We start from the raw sequence: 14,435 nt of genomic DNA, 5'->3' as shown, positions 1-14,435 counted from the left end.
GCCAGTGCTTGTCTAAGTGTTGGTCCGAACCAGAGCCCTTTGCAGCGCCCCCTCAGGGAAACTTGAGGTCTGGTTTTAGTTGTACGGATTGCTCATCCGGTGTTGCCCTGAGAACGAGATATGTGCAGCTCCTATCGGGATTGTCGGCGCATCAGGCGGCTTTGCTGGTCTTGTTTTACCATTGTCGAAATGTCTTGTAAACCGGGATACCGAGTCTGATCGGGTCTTCCTGGGAGAAGGTATATCCTTCGTTGATCGCGAGAGCTTATCATGGGCTAAGTTGGGACACCCCTGCAGGGTATAAACTTTCGAAAGCCGTGCCCTCGGTTATGGGCAGATGGGAATTTGTTAATGTCCGGTTGTAGATAACTTGACACCAGATCCGAATTAAAACGCATCAACCGTGTGTGTAGCCGTGATCATCTCTTTTCGGCGGAGTCCGGGAAGTGAACACGGTTTCTGGGTTATGTTTGACGTAAGTAGGAGTTCAGGATCACTTCTTGATCATTGCTAGTTTCATGACCGTTCCGCTTGCTCTCTTCTCGCTCTTATTTGCGTATGTTAGCCACCATATATGCTTAGTCACTGCTGCAACCTCACCACTTTACCCATTCCTTTCCCATTAAGCTTTGCTAGTCTTGATACCCATGGTAATGGGATTGCTGAGTCCTCGTGGCTCACAGATTACTACAACAATAGTTGCAGGTACAGGTTATGCGATGATCATGACGCGAGAGCGATGCTTGTTTGCGTTGAGATCTTCTTCTGCTTCTTCTTCGATCAGGGGATAGGTTCCAGGTCGGCAGCCTAGGCTAGCAGGGTGGATGTCGTTTGAGTTTCTGTTTGTGTTTCATCCGTAGTCGGATGTTGATATTGTGTATGATGTATTGTTTATTCGTGTGGCATTGTATGCCTCTTGTATGTATCCCCATCTATTATGTAATGTTGATGTAATGATATCCACCTTGCAAAAGTGTTTCAATATGCGGTTCTATCCTTGGTGGGACCTTCGTGTCTCTTTAGGATAGTATCGCATATTGGGCGTGACACCAACTGTGACAGAGCTAGGATTTTTGCCGGATTTGCTTCAATTCCTCTATTGGAAATGATGAAGCCGAGCAATTTCCCAGAGGGTACCCCGAGGACACACTTCTACGGGTTGAGCTTGATGTCGTATGTTCGGAGGTTGTCGAACGTAAGCCTCAAGTCATCTACTAAATTATCAACACGTCTTGTTTTGATGACCATGTCATCTACATAGGCCTCTACTGTCTTGCCGATTTGTTTTTCCAGGCATGTCTGAATCATGCGTTGATAGGTTGCGCCGGCGTTTTTGAGCCCGAAAGGCATGGTGTTAAAACAGAAGGGGCCATATGGTGTAATGAAGGCCGTTGCGGCTTGGTTGGACTTCGCCATCTTGATCTGATGGTATCCGGAGTATGCGTCGAGGAAGCACAATGAGTCGTGTCTTGCGGTGGCGTCGATGATTTGGTCAATGTGTGGGAGGGGGAAGGGATCCTTAGGGCAAGCTTTATTGAGCTCCTTGAAATCGACACATAAGCAGCAGGACTTGTCCTTCTTTGGTACCATTACCAAGTTTGCTAGCCAATCCGGATGTTTGATGTCTCTAATGAATCCGGCCTCAAGTAGCTTGGCTAGCTCCTCTCCCATGGCTTGCCGCTTAGGCTCTGAGAAGCGCCTAAGAGTCTGCTTGACTGGCTTGTATCCTTTCAGTATATTGAGGTTGTGTTCGGCCAGCCTGCGTGGGATGCCCGGCATGTCTGAAGGGTGCCAGGCAAATATATCCCAATTCTCACGCAAGAAGTCTCGCAGTGCGGCGTCTATTGTGGGGTTCAACTGTGTCCCAATGGAAGCTGTCTTTGTAGGGTCCGTTGGGTGGAACTGGAATTTGACTATCTCGTCCGCGGGTTTGAAGGAGGTGGATTTAGGTCGCTTGTCGAGTATCACGTCGTCTCTGTCAACTGTAGCTCACAGTGTTGTCAGCTCTTCGGCCGCGAGGGCTTCTGATAATGCCTCCAGGGCAAGGGTGGCGGTTTTATTTTCGGCGCGGAGTGCGACATCCAGATTGCTGGCTAGAGTGATGATTCCGTTGGGCCCTGGCATTTTGAGCTTCATGTACCCGTAATGGGGTATAGCCTGGAAACTCGTGAATGCGTCCTGCCCCAAAAGGGCGTGGTATCCGCTGCTGAACGGGGCCACTTGGAATGTAATTTCTTCGGACCTGTAATTCTCCGGCGTACCGAATACCACATCCAGTGTGATTTTTCCCGCGCATCGCGCCTCCCGACTAGGGATGATTCCCCTGAAGGTTGTGCTGCTTTTCTCAATGCGGCTCCTGTCAATTTCCATTTTGTTAAGGGTTTCCTCGTAGATGAGGTTTAGCCCGCTTCCGCCGTCCATGAGCACTTTAGTGAGCCTGAAGTCGTCCACGATTGGACTAAGGACCAAAGCGGCTGGTGCTTGGACTGTTCGGAAATGAGCTTCGTCACTGGAATTATAGGTTATAGCCGTGTTGTTCCATGGGTTTATTGTTGCCACGTGGCAAACTTCGGCGAGGCTGCGCTGAGCTCGCTTGCGCCTATTATTTGAGGCGAAAGTCTCGAAGACTGTAAATACCGTATTGTTGTTTCCGGCGGGTTGTTGTTCTGCTGTATGGTTTAAGAGGAGATCCTCGCCGCTCTTTGCTACCTACCGGAGTATCCAACATGCTCTAAGGCTATGAGTTGGCGTAGTATCCGGTGTGCTGTGAATTTTGCACGGTCCACTGAGCCATTCTTCCAATACGGTTCCGCGCCTTGTATCAGGCTTTGGTTTTTTAGTAATTGAATCGGGTAACTTATGAGAGCTTGCCCTTTTAGATCGGACAAAGGGTTTAGTGAGAGCCGGATTGTCCCAGAAGTTCGTTTGGGTTTTCCAGGCGCTTTCCATCGCGCAGTACTTCTGCACTATGGCCGCTAAGTCAGCGAAGTGTACTATTTCACGGTGACTTACAGCGTTGAGGATCCCTTTGTCCGTGCAATTTTTGCAGAAGAGTGAGATTGCGTCTTCCTCACGACAGTCCTTAACCCTGTTAAACACAAGGAGGAATCTGGCCCAGTAATGATGTACTGTCTCTTGTGGCTCTTGTCTGATTTGTTGAATATTGAATAAATCTGGGTGGCTTGGTGGTTTTGAATCCGAATCCTGACCCGATCTGAGACCCAAGGGCAAGGAAGTTCCCGAGATTAACGGCTCGGGCTCTGGGATGCTGCCCAATTTGTTTGACCCATTGGCCGATCCTAAGTTCGGGGTTTGGGTCGTGCCCTCCCGCGAGCAGGTGTCCGGCTCAGAGAGCTTGGCAATCCAGACACAGTTCATCCTCAAAATAGAGGGAGAATTCGTATGGTGCTCCTCCACTACCGCGATCTCATGGGTGACCGACGGAGAATAAATCTCCCTTTGGTCGGGTTTAAGCCCAATCTGATCATAGTCTGTAGCGACGCCCAGGGCAGCGATGCGATCCAAGAGCTCATTAAGGGAAGAGAGCTCCATTGGATCCATCTGTTCGGCGAGTTCTAAACTGACGTGGAGGCAGTTTTTGATGACCTGAGAAGTCATTGTCGGTGCGATAGCCGATCGGGCAGTCATGACGAAGCCGCCCAGACGGAGAGTTTGGCCTTGGGCCAGTGCTCCTTCAGAGGTGATGTTATCCCTGACAACGAGGCGGGCCATCAAGCCTTACTGCGACGACACAGAGGAACTCTCAATGAAAGCACCAATGTCGGTGTCAAAACCGACGGATCTCGGGTAGGGGGTCCCGAACTGTGCGTCTATGGCTAATGGTAACAGGAGGCTGGGGACACGATGTTTACCCAGGTTCGGGCCCTCTCGATGGAGGTAATACCCTACTTCCTGCTTGATTGATCTTGATGATATGAGTATTACAAGAGTTGATCTACCATGAGATCAGAGAGGCTAAACCCTAGAAGCTAGCCCATGGTATGATTGTTCTTGTCCCCTATGGACTAAACCCTCCGGTTTATATAGACACCGGAGGGGGCTAGGGTTAAACGGAGTCGGTTTACAGAGAAGGAGATCTACATCCGAATCGCCAAGCTTGCCTTCCACGCCAAGGACAGTCCCATCCGGACATGGGACGAAGTCTTCAATCTTGTATCTTCATAGTCCAACAGTCCGGCCAGAGTATATAGTCCGGCTGTCCGGATACCCCCTTATCCAGGACTCCCTCAGTCGCTGACCCACCAGACGTGGGGATGGCGGGGGGCCCGGCGCGGTTGCTGTGTTCGGACGCAGGGGAGGGGGTGGCAGAGGTGGTGGAGGGTTGATTACCGCACCCGATCCCAAGGACTGCGGCGACGGGGAGCGCTCCAAGGCCTTGCGCATCTCGTCCACGTCGGCTTGGGTAAGGTCAATTTGCTTGCTGAGGGTTCGCAGCTCCGTGGAGATTTGGTTGTTGAAGGTCGTTTGCACCTCCAGGCGCTTTTTGTTGTCGATCTTCTGCGCATCGCAGCGGTTGAGGAGTGCCTCGAGCATGCGCTTGAGGCTGGTGGTGTTGACGTCCATGGCTGCCAGCAGCTGCCGGGTCTGGACGGATGGCTTGGATGGGGCCGTCGCGCGCGCCTGCTAGATCGAACCCCGCCGGCGATGTCGTGTGAACTCGTCGGAGCAAGTCACACCCGTGGCGGTGGATGTTACCGATCTGAATCAGGAAGCAACAGAGAAATTTTTTGGCCAGGAATTGAGCCTCTGATTTCCAGTTGTAACGCCCTAATCTAGATCGCAGGAGACCAGAGTAGGCAGGAGAGGGATCTGGAGAAGGGGGATGAGAAAACTTGCGGAAGGGGATGAGCAAGGGGAAAGGGGTGAGATTTCAGAATTTAGTTCATACAACTCTGAACCCACACACACGCCTCGTGAGGTTTAGGTACACGGCCCTACCACGGCCAGCTGGCCACGCACACACGCAGACCCACACTTGGTCCCACTCATTAGTCACATGGTGGTGTTGGCACCGTCGGTGCGACACAAGCCTCCAACATCACTACTTCACCATACGCGGGCCACTATATGCCATGCTGGTGCTCTCTTCCTGCGCGTGTAAGTTTTCTTTTTTTGCCGTCAGTGTTGACGATGAAAGGCACCATGTATGATGATTATAGTACAACCACGTTTACTGATGGTGCTAATATAAATGGAGCTATCATCAAAGATAAGATGAAATAAGTTTTGAAAGAGGTCAAAAGGTTAACAAACTCGTCCTACACAAAAAAAAGTTAACTAAACCCAAACAAAAGCGTTTTAGAACAAATTATACTACTCCCTCTGTTTTTAAATACAAGTCTTCGTAGATATATCAATATAGACATTTTTTAGAGTGTAGATTCACTCATTTGCTCTGTATGAAGTCCGTATTAAAGTTTTCAAAAAGACTTATATTTAGGAATGGAGGGGAGTACAAGACTAGAAGAAGATTCATCGTATTAGCAGAAAAATAGCAAAAAAATGAAGAGAATATTCATCTCCAGCTTCCACTAGACAATTGCGGCGCCCAATGTGCCGGCTCTCGGGCCGCGAAAAAACAAAACAGTTCTGCTTGCTCCGCCACAGCCGGCTGCCCTATGGAGTCTGGACCAATTAAAGCGCCACGAGAGCCGACACATCGGGCACTGTGCGCGCGTGGAAACTCAGGCGGAAACTTCTGCTGGCCACACGGAGGAGTCGTGTCGCCACGTGAATGCACGCTGGGTCTCCCCCTGCCGCGCTGCAGCTAGCCAGCCGGCCGGTCTGTAGATCACCACAACCCTCCCCGCAAAAAAAAGAAGAGAGATCACCACTACCCAACGCGTACGGCAATCTTCATCGTCTCGAGCCGCGACCGTCGGAAACCAGAGAAGTGATGCCTGAAGTCGTTCGCGTGCGCCAACCGACGCATCTCACCGTGATGGGTCAAGTGGGCGGTGGCCGCACTTCGCTACGCGGGGTATGCATGATCGTCGGTGTCAGGCTCAGTCCGGCCGCTAATAAGCGCCACAGGGCTTAATATAAGCCCTTGCACTGGTCTAGGATGGTTTACTCCAAAACCGAGTGCTGAAAACCATACGGTCGGTGGGTACGTACTGCGGTAGCTTGATTTGTTGGTTCATTTCTACCCACATATAGAGCTCGAGAAAGACGAGCGGTACAAGTGCAAAGCTAAGGAACCATATAGACAATCGTGAGAAGGGTTACTGTTGGAGGCCATGACGAAGAGCACGCTTTATACGGCGCTCTTCTTGCTCGTTGCCGTGGCTGCTCGAGCGGCTTCTGCCGTCACCGATGGTAAGAACTACTAATACTCATGTACAACCGTTGTAGATAGGTAATTCCGGACGGAGGGAGTATGTTACTTGTCTCACTTTGTATGGAAGTTACAGTATTATGTTGATCATGCATGGGCATGTGCATTGTTCACAGGCCAGGCATACACGTGTGTATACACAGGTTTCGCCTTTCCCATCACATGGTATACACATGCATTGTTCATATACCACTCATCAGACTTGAGATTTGTGTTATGTTGACATGTACATGAACATGGCCAACTGATCTGTTTCTTCAGAATATTTGTCTGTTCACATTCGATCTAACTGGAGTGTATCAGGCCAGCTATGTCAGTGATCTTTCTGGACGAAATATCATGTGACAAGTTATTTGTTGGACATATCAGTGTGTTATCGAAAACGTTGAAGATTCGTTCAAGCTGCAAAATATTCTGATTTCCTTAGCTCAATATCAAGTGCTGATTGTTAACTGGACATTATCACTTGATGTGCAGTATCTTTAAGAACAGATGCCTAGGCATATTTGATTTAAAGAAAATCCATATGAACCTTTGAGGACTATATTTCATACAATTTTTTCCATGATCTCATTTGATTTATTAGATCCAACTTTTGGTACCTGTTTGTGTTCATTTGCACCATGATAATCCGATTATTTGAAAATGTATATCTGTACGTCGATTAGGACATTTGATTAAGGGTGTGTCTAGTTTCATCTAGATTGAGAATTAACTAATCTAAATCCTACACATCATTTGATTTTATGTGAAGATTTATGCATATTTTTTCTTTTATTTGATTAATCAATTTTTTTCTCGAATATGCAAGAGTGTGCATATTATATATTAAAGAAGAAAGGCAAAAAGCATGCCTCCACCGAGATTACAAGAGTATTATTACAATGGATTACTCATTCCTCGCCCACCACTCTAGCCGAAGGAAGAAAGGGTCTACCTTCCCTTTGAACTTCCCGGCTTGCAACCATAACCTTCCTTCCGTCGTAATCCTACCAATAGTTCCCATGATAGAAGGCGATGCCCCTTCGAAGACAATCGCATTCCTATGCTTCCACAGCTCCCAAAGTACAAGTAGGAAGATAGTTGTAGATCCCTCCGATTGTTGTTGTCCATCCCGTGCTTGTCCCTTAACCATAGGGCAAGCGAATCATGTTCCATCGGTGACCATTCCACCTTCCCCAAAGCTTCGCATACCACCGCCCATACCGATCTCGCGAGCACACACGTGAGTAGCACGTGGTTTATGGTTTCTTCCCCCTGGTCACAAAAGGGGCATGCCTCCTGGTGTGGTAGCCCCCTTTTGGCAAGGCGATCCGAGGTCCAACATCTGTTCCTGAACGCAAACCAGGCGAAGAATTTGCATGTGGATGGGGCCCTCGATTTCCAAGTCAGCTGGGCCATTGGGTCCATCGTTCGGCCCCAGAACTTTGCTGCGTATGCGGATCTTACGGTGCCGTTGGGCTCCCATGCCCATGCAACAGAGTCTGGTACGTCGAGTTGCGGCTCCCATGTGCTCACTCTAGTCCATAACTCGAGGAATTCATGCAACTCTTGTACCCCAAGGTTCGGGCCAATCTCCATTGCCCAAGCCCCATCCTCGATGGCCGTGGCAACCGTCATTGTCGCCTTTATCCGCGGCGGGATTATGCTGTATATGGACGGTGCGATCTCCTGTGCTCTCATGTCATCAATCCACCGATCTTTCCAGACAAGGGTAGTGAGGCCACACCTTGCTTCGATTCGCGTTGCCGCCCGGAAAAGTTGCAATGCCTCCCTTGGTACCTTTATGCGGAACTCTGTCCATTGTCTACTTTCATCCACTCTTGCCAACCACGGCCATCTAGTTTGCATAGCCACATTAAGCCACTTGAGATTGGGTATACCTAGACCACCAGCCCATTTCGGTGAACACACCGAATCCCATGCCACCGCACAGTTGCCACCGTTGGCCTCTACCCGTCTGCACCATAAGAAACCACGGCACACTTTGTTCATCGCAGATATAGTCTTAGCAGGCAAATCCAGGGCCATTATGGCGTGAATGGGCATAACACAAAGCACCGACTGCACCAACCTTAGTCTTCCACTCTTCGGCATTAAGGCCGCTTTCCATTTTGGTAAGAAGTTCACCATCTGGCCCACCAAGTACTGCAACTGCGATGCCCACTGCTTTCTAAGGGTCAACGGCAGCCCCAAATACTTGATTGGGAAAGCCCCTTTCTGGCAGCCCAATTCCTCACAGGCCATTGTGATCTCCTCTTCATTACACCTAATTGGAAGTGCCACAGATTTCATCATATTTATCCGCAGTCCGGAAGCCTCTCCAAACAGATCCAGAATGTTCTTGCACGCCTCAAGCTCCTGTGGCTTGGGCTTGATCAAAACTGCGACGTCGTCCGCAAAGATGGACAGACGTTGTTTCATGACAGACGTTGATCACATGGTGTGGATGTTAGACATGTGACTTTGTTAACTCTCGTCTAGATAGAAATTAGAAAATCCGTTTGATTAACTTTATAGGTATGTTAAAAATTACCATGCATCTGTCTGCCTAGGCCTGCTACCCAACGAAAACTTCAAAAAGGGACCCGAGAAGTCACAGTTGAAGAACGGCACGGTGGTGACGGGGAGCTACTCGGTACCATACTGGGAGACTTTAGGGTTCATCGAGTACATCGAGTCAGGGCACAAGCAGGATGACATGATCTTGGCGGTGCCCGAGGGAGCCAACGCCTTGTGTCTGGCAACGATGCCACCATCCGGACGCAGTTCAATGTCACCCGTGACATGTACTACTCCATAACCTTGATCGCGGCTCGGTCGTGCGCCCAGGAAGAGAAGCTCAACGTGTCGGTCGCCCCCAACTCCGGCATGCTTCCCATCCAGACCGTGTACACCAACACCGGCTGGGACTCCTCTTCCTGGGCCTTCAGGGCGAAGCATAGCGATGTATGCATGTCCATCCACAACACCGGCATCGAGGAGAACCCGCGTGCGGCCCTGTCGTCATAGCCGTCGCCATTAAGGCCCTCTAACCTCCCCATCATAATCATTCTAGTCGTATGTACGATAATAATGTTCGGCATGTCTGAAAGGAACTACTGGAGGAGTATATGTGATCAATTGAGAAATCTAAGGCTAGTCATAGCGCATTGTAACTTAGACTAGTAACATACATATGTTACTAGTCTATGTTACCACCATCATAGTGGGTAGTAACATAAGTGTAGTGTCATGTAAGTCTTTATTTATTATGTTGTAGACTCATTTTGCATTGGGGTGTGTTATGTTATGGTAACATATTATGTTACCACAAGCACCTCTCTTTTCATTAACTTCATGCCACATAAGCATATATGTCTTGGAATGTGCTATGTTACTACCTAAGTTACTCCCACTATGGCTAGCCTAACTCAGAACGAACAGGCAACATGTTGAGGAATGGGGACTTCGAGGAGGGCCCGTACATCTTCCGGGACACGCCGTGGCGGGTGCTGATGCCGCCCAATGTCGAGGACGAGCATTCGCATCTTCTAGGGTGGATGACCATGTCGGAATCGAAGGTCGTCAAGTACATCGACACACCGCACCGCATTGTGCCGCACGGCGCGTGCGCCGTGGAGCTGGTCGCCGGTTTGGAGCACTGGTAGAAAAAGAGGCTTCCGTCCAGCCCCATTAGTCGCGAAACTGTAGGAACCGCGACTAATGAAGTCTTTAGTCGCGGTTCGGCAGACGAACCGCGACCAAAGGCCTGGGGCCAGGGCGCTCGGTGGCCAGCTGGTGCACGTGATGGGCTTTAGTCGCGGTTGGCCAGGCCAACCGCGACTAAAGGTGCCCAAAGGCCTTTAGTCGCGGTTGGCCAGGCCAACCGCGACTAAAGCTCCTCCCCTATATATGCCAGTTCAGCACGCTCACTTAGCCATTTGGTGCCACTTCTCTTCACAAGCTTCACAAGGGGGTGTAGGTTTGCTTTTGGTTCCTCTTATGCACACAAGGTGTTTGATGAAATTCCCCAAGAGGGTGAAACAAACATGATATGAAGTGTTGGAGCCACACTTGAGGTTCCTCATTTATTTTTTCCTCCTCGATCGCGGTTAGCAACTTGAACCTTTCATGCATGTGTGTCATTGATAAAATATGCATGTGTGTTGTTCATTGTTTAATTTCTATTGTTTATAGCTAGTTAGTTTAACAAATGCATGATGGTTAATTATATATTTTATATTATAATAATGCAGATGAATCGGCAATGGATGTACGGTAACCGACTCTCCCGCGAGTTCACTACGGGTTTGAAAGATTTCCTCGTAGTGGCTAATGCGAACAAGCAGAAGGGTTTTGTTATCTGTCCATGTGTTGAATGTAAGAATCAGAAGGGTTACTCTTCCTCAAGAGAAGTTCACCTGCACCTGCTTCGGCACGGTTTCATGCCAAGCTATAATTGTTGGACCAAGCATGGAGAAAGAGGGGTTATAATGGAAGAAGATGAAGAAGGGGATGATTTCATCGATGAAAGCTATCTTGCTCATTTCGGTGATACTTTCATGGAGGATGCTGAAGGTGAAGGGGAAGGTGAAGGGGAAGGTGAAGGTGAAGAAGAGGCACGTGATGAGACCGTTGATGATCTTGGTCGGACCATTGCTGATGCACGGAGACGCTGCGAAACTGAAAAGGAGAGGGAGAATTTGGATCGCATGTTAGAGGATCACAGAAAGTCGTTGTACCCCGGATGTGATGATGGTCTGAAAAAGCTGGGCTGCACACTGGATTTGCTGAAATGGAAGGCACAGGCAGGTGTAGCTGACTCCGCATTTGAAAACTTGCTGAAAATGTTGAAGAATATGTTTCCAAAGAATAACGAGTTGCCCGCCAGTACGTACGAAGCAAAGAAGGTTGTCTGCCCTCTAGGTTTAGAGGTTCTGAAGATACATGCATGCATCAACGACTGCATCCTCTACCGCGGTGAATACGAGAATTTGAATGAATGCCCGGTATGCACTGCATTGCGTTATAAGATCAGAGGCGATGACCCTGGTGACGATGTTGAGGGCGAGAAACCCAGGAAGAGGGTTCCCGCCAAGGTGATGTGGTATGCTCCTATAATACCACGGTTGAAACGTCTGTTCAGGAACAAAGAGCATGCCAAGTTGTTGCGATGGCACAAAGAGGACCGTAAGTCGGACGGGGAGTTGAGACACACCACAGATGGAACGCAATGGAGAAAGATCGACAGAGAGTTCAAAGATTTTGCAGCTGACGCAAGGAACATAAGATTTGGTCTAAGTACAGATGGCATGAATCCTTTTGGCGAGCAGAGCTCCAGCCATAGCACCTGGCCCGTGACTCTATGCATCTACAACCTTCCTCCTTGGTTGTGCATGAAGCGGAAGTTCATTATGATGCCAGTGCTCATCCAAGGTCCGAAGCAACCCGGCAACGACATCGATGTGTACCTAAGGCCATTAGTTGATGAACTTTTACAGCTGTGGGGCAGACCTGGTGTCCGTGTGTGGGATGAGCACAAAAATGAGGAATTTAACCTACGAGCGTTGCTTTTCGTAACCATCAACGATTGGCCTGCTCTTAGTAACCTTTCGGGACTATCAAATAAGGGATACAATGCATGCACGCACTGCTTACATGAGACTGAAAGTGTACATTTGCCAAATTGTAAGAAGAACGTGTACCTTGGGCATCGTCGATTTCTTCCGAAAATTCATCCAGTAAGAAAGAAAGGCAAGCATTACAACGGCAAGGCAGATCACCGGCCGAAGCCTGCGAAACGCACTGGTGCTGAGGTATTTGATATGGTCAAGGATTTGAAAGTCATCTTTGGAAAGGGTCCTGGCGGACAATCAGTTCCAAAGGGAGCTGACGGGCACGCAGCCATGTGGAAGAATAAATCTATATTCTGGGAGCTAGAATATTGGAAAGTCCTAGAAGTCCGCTCTGCAATCGACGTGATGCACGTTACGAAGAATATTTGCGTGAACCTCCTAAGCTTCTTGGGCGTGTATGGGAAGACAAATGATACAAAGGAAGCACGGCAGGACCAGCAACGTTTGAAAGACCCTGATGACCGGCATCCAGAATGGTTTCAAGGTCGTGCCAGCTACGCTCTGACCAAAGAAGAGAAGGTCATCTTTTTTGAATGCCTGAGCAGTATGAAGGTCCCGTCTGGATTCTCGTCCAATATAAAGGGAATAATAAACATGGCGGAGAAAAAGTTCCAAAACCTGAAGTCTCACGACTGCCACGTGATTATGACGCAATTGCTTCCGATTGCTTTGAGGGGGCTCCTGCCGGAAAATGTTCGAGTAGCCATTGTGAAGCTATGTGCATTCCTCAATGCAATCTCTCAGAAGGTAATCAATCCAGAAGTTCTACCACGGTTACAGAACGATGTGATCCAATGTCTTGTCAGTTTCGAGTTGGTGTTCCCGCCATCCTTCTTCAATATTATGACGCACCTCTTGGTTCACCTAGTCGAAGAGATTTTCATTCTCGGTCCTGTATTTCTACACAATATGTTCCCCTTCGAGAGGTTCACGGGAGTATTAAAGAAATATGTTCGTAACCGTGCTAGGCCAGAAGGAAGCATCGCCAAGGGCTATGGAAATGAGGAGGTAATTGAGTTTTGTGTTGACTTTGTTCCTGACCTTAAGTCGATTGGTCTTCCTCGATCGCGGCACGAGGGGAGACTAAGTGGAAAAGGCACGATCAGAAGGAAATCAACGATATGTATGGACGGCCATTCTCTGACTGAAGCACACCACACTGTACTGACCAATTCCAGCTTGGTGGCTCCGTACTTTGAGAAACACAAGAATATTTTACGCTCGGACAACCCGGGGAAGCCTGAATCCTGGATTAGGAAGGCCCACATGGAGACTTTCGGCAGTTGGTTGAGAAAACATTTAATGAATGACAATGATGTTATAGATCAGCTGTACATGTTGGCCAAGACACCATCTTCGACTATAACGACTTTCCAAGGGTACGAGATAAATGGGAATACATTTTACATGATCGCCCAAGATAAAAAGAGCACCAACCAAAACAGTGGTGTCCGCTTTGATGCAGCAACCGAGAATGGGCAAAAGGTCACATATTATGGTTACATAGAGGAGATATGGGAACTTGACTATGGACCCTCCTTTAAGGTCCCTTTGTTCCGGTGCAAATGGTTCAAGCTAACAGGAGGTGGGGTAAAGGTGGACCAGCAATACGGAATGACAATGGTGGATTTCAACAATCTTGGTTACCTTGACGAACCATTCGTCCTAGCGAAAGATGTCGCTCAGGTTTTCTATGTGAAGGACATGAGTAGCAAACCGAGGAAACGGAAAGATAAGAAAACGATCAGTACATCATGCGATGATCCAAAGCGCCACATTGTTCTTTCAGGGAAAAGAAACATCGTGGGAGTGGAGGACAAGACAGACATGTCAGAAGATTATAATATGTTTGCTGAAATTCCGCCCTTCAAAGTCAACACCGACCCAAGCATTAAGTTAAATGATGAGGATGCTCCATGGATACGGCACAATCGTAAGCAAGCAGGGACACAAGGGAAGAAATGATGTGTAATAATTTATTGTACCAAACTTTGTTGAATGGATCATGTGAATTATATTACCCGTGATGTGTTTGGTGTCCATTTTCGAATGATTCGAGATACCACTGATGATACATGAAATTTGGAGTGATTTAGTCATACTCCTGCCTAGGCGTATAAAATTTTGAATTGAATTAGTTTTATTTTTCTGAATTTTTTGATATATTATTTGTATTTTTAACATTTTGAATTGAATTAGTTTTATTTTTCTTAATTTTTTGATATATTATTTGTATTTTTAGAATTTTGAATTGAATTAGTTTTATTTTACTGAATTTTTTGATATAATATTTGTGTTTTTAACATATTGAATTGAATTAGTTCTATTTTTCTGAATTTTTGATATATTATTTGTGTTTTTAACATATTGAATTGAATTAGTTTTATTTTTCTGAATTTTTTGATATATTATTTGTATTTTTAACATTTTGAATTGAATTAGTTTTATTTTTCTTAATT

At 47.6% G+C, this 14,435-nt stretch overlaps 1 pseudogene; it reads left to right on the top strand.

Annotated features, from left to right (window-relative positions):
- The first annotated feature begins 6,260 nt into the window (after positions 1 to 6,260).
- LOC119360993 overlaps positions 6,261 to 14,435 on the top strand; it is a 35,222-nt pseudogene continuing 27,047 nt past the window's right edge.

Source organism: Triticum dicoccoides, chromosome 2B, assembly GCF_002162155.2.
Source record: "Triticum dicoccoides isolate Atlit2015 ecotype Zavitan chromosome 2B, WEW_v2.0, whole genome shotgun sequence".
Classification (NCBI taxonomy): Eukaryota; Viridiplantae; Streptophyta; class Magnoliopsida; order Poales; family Poaceae; genus Triticum; species Triticum dicoccoides.
Note: the sequence above shows the minus strand (reverse complement) of the source record. Positions and strands in the feature narration are given on the sequence as shown.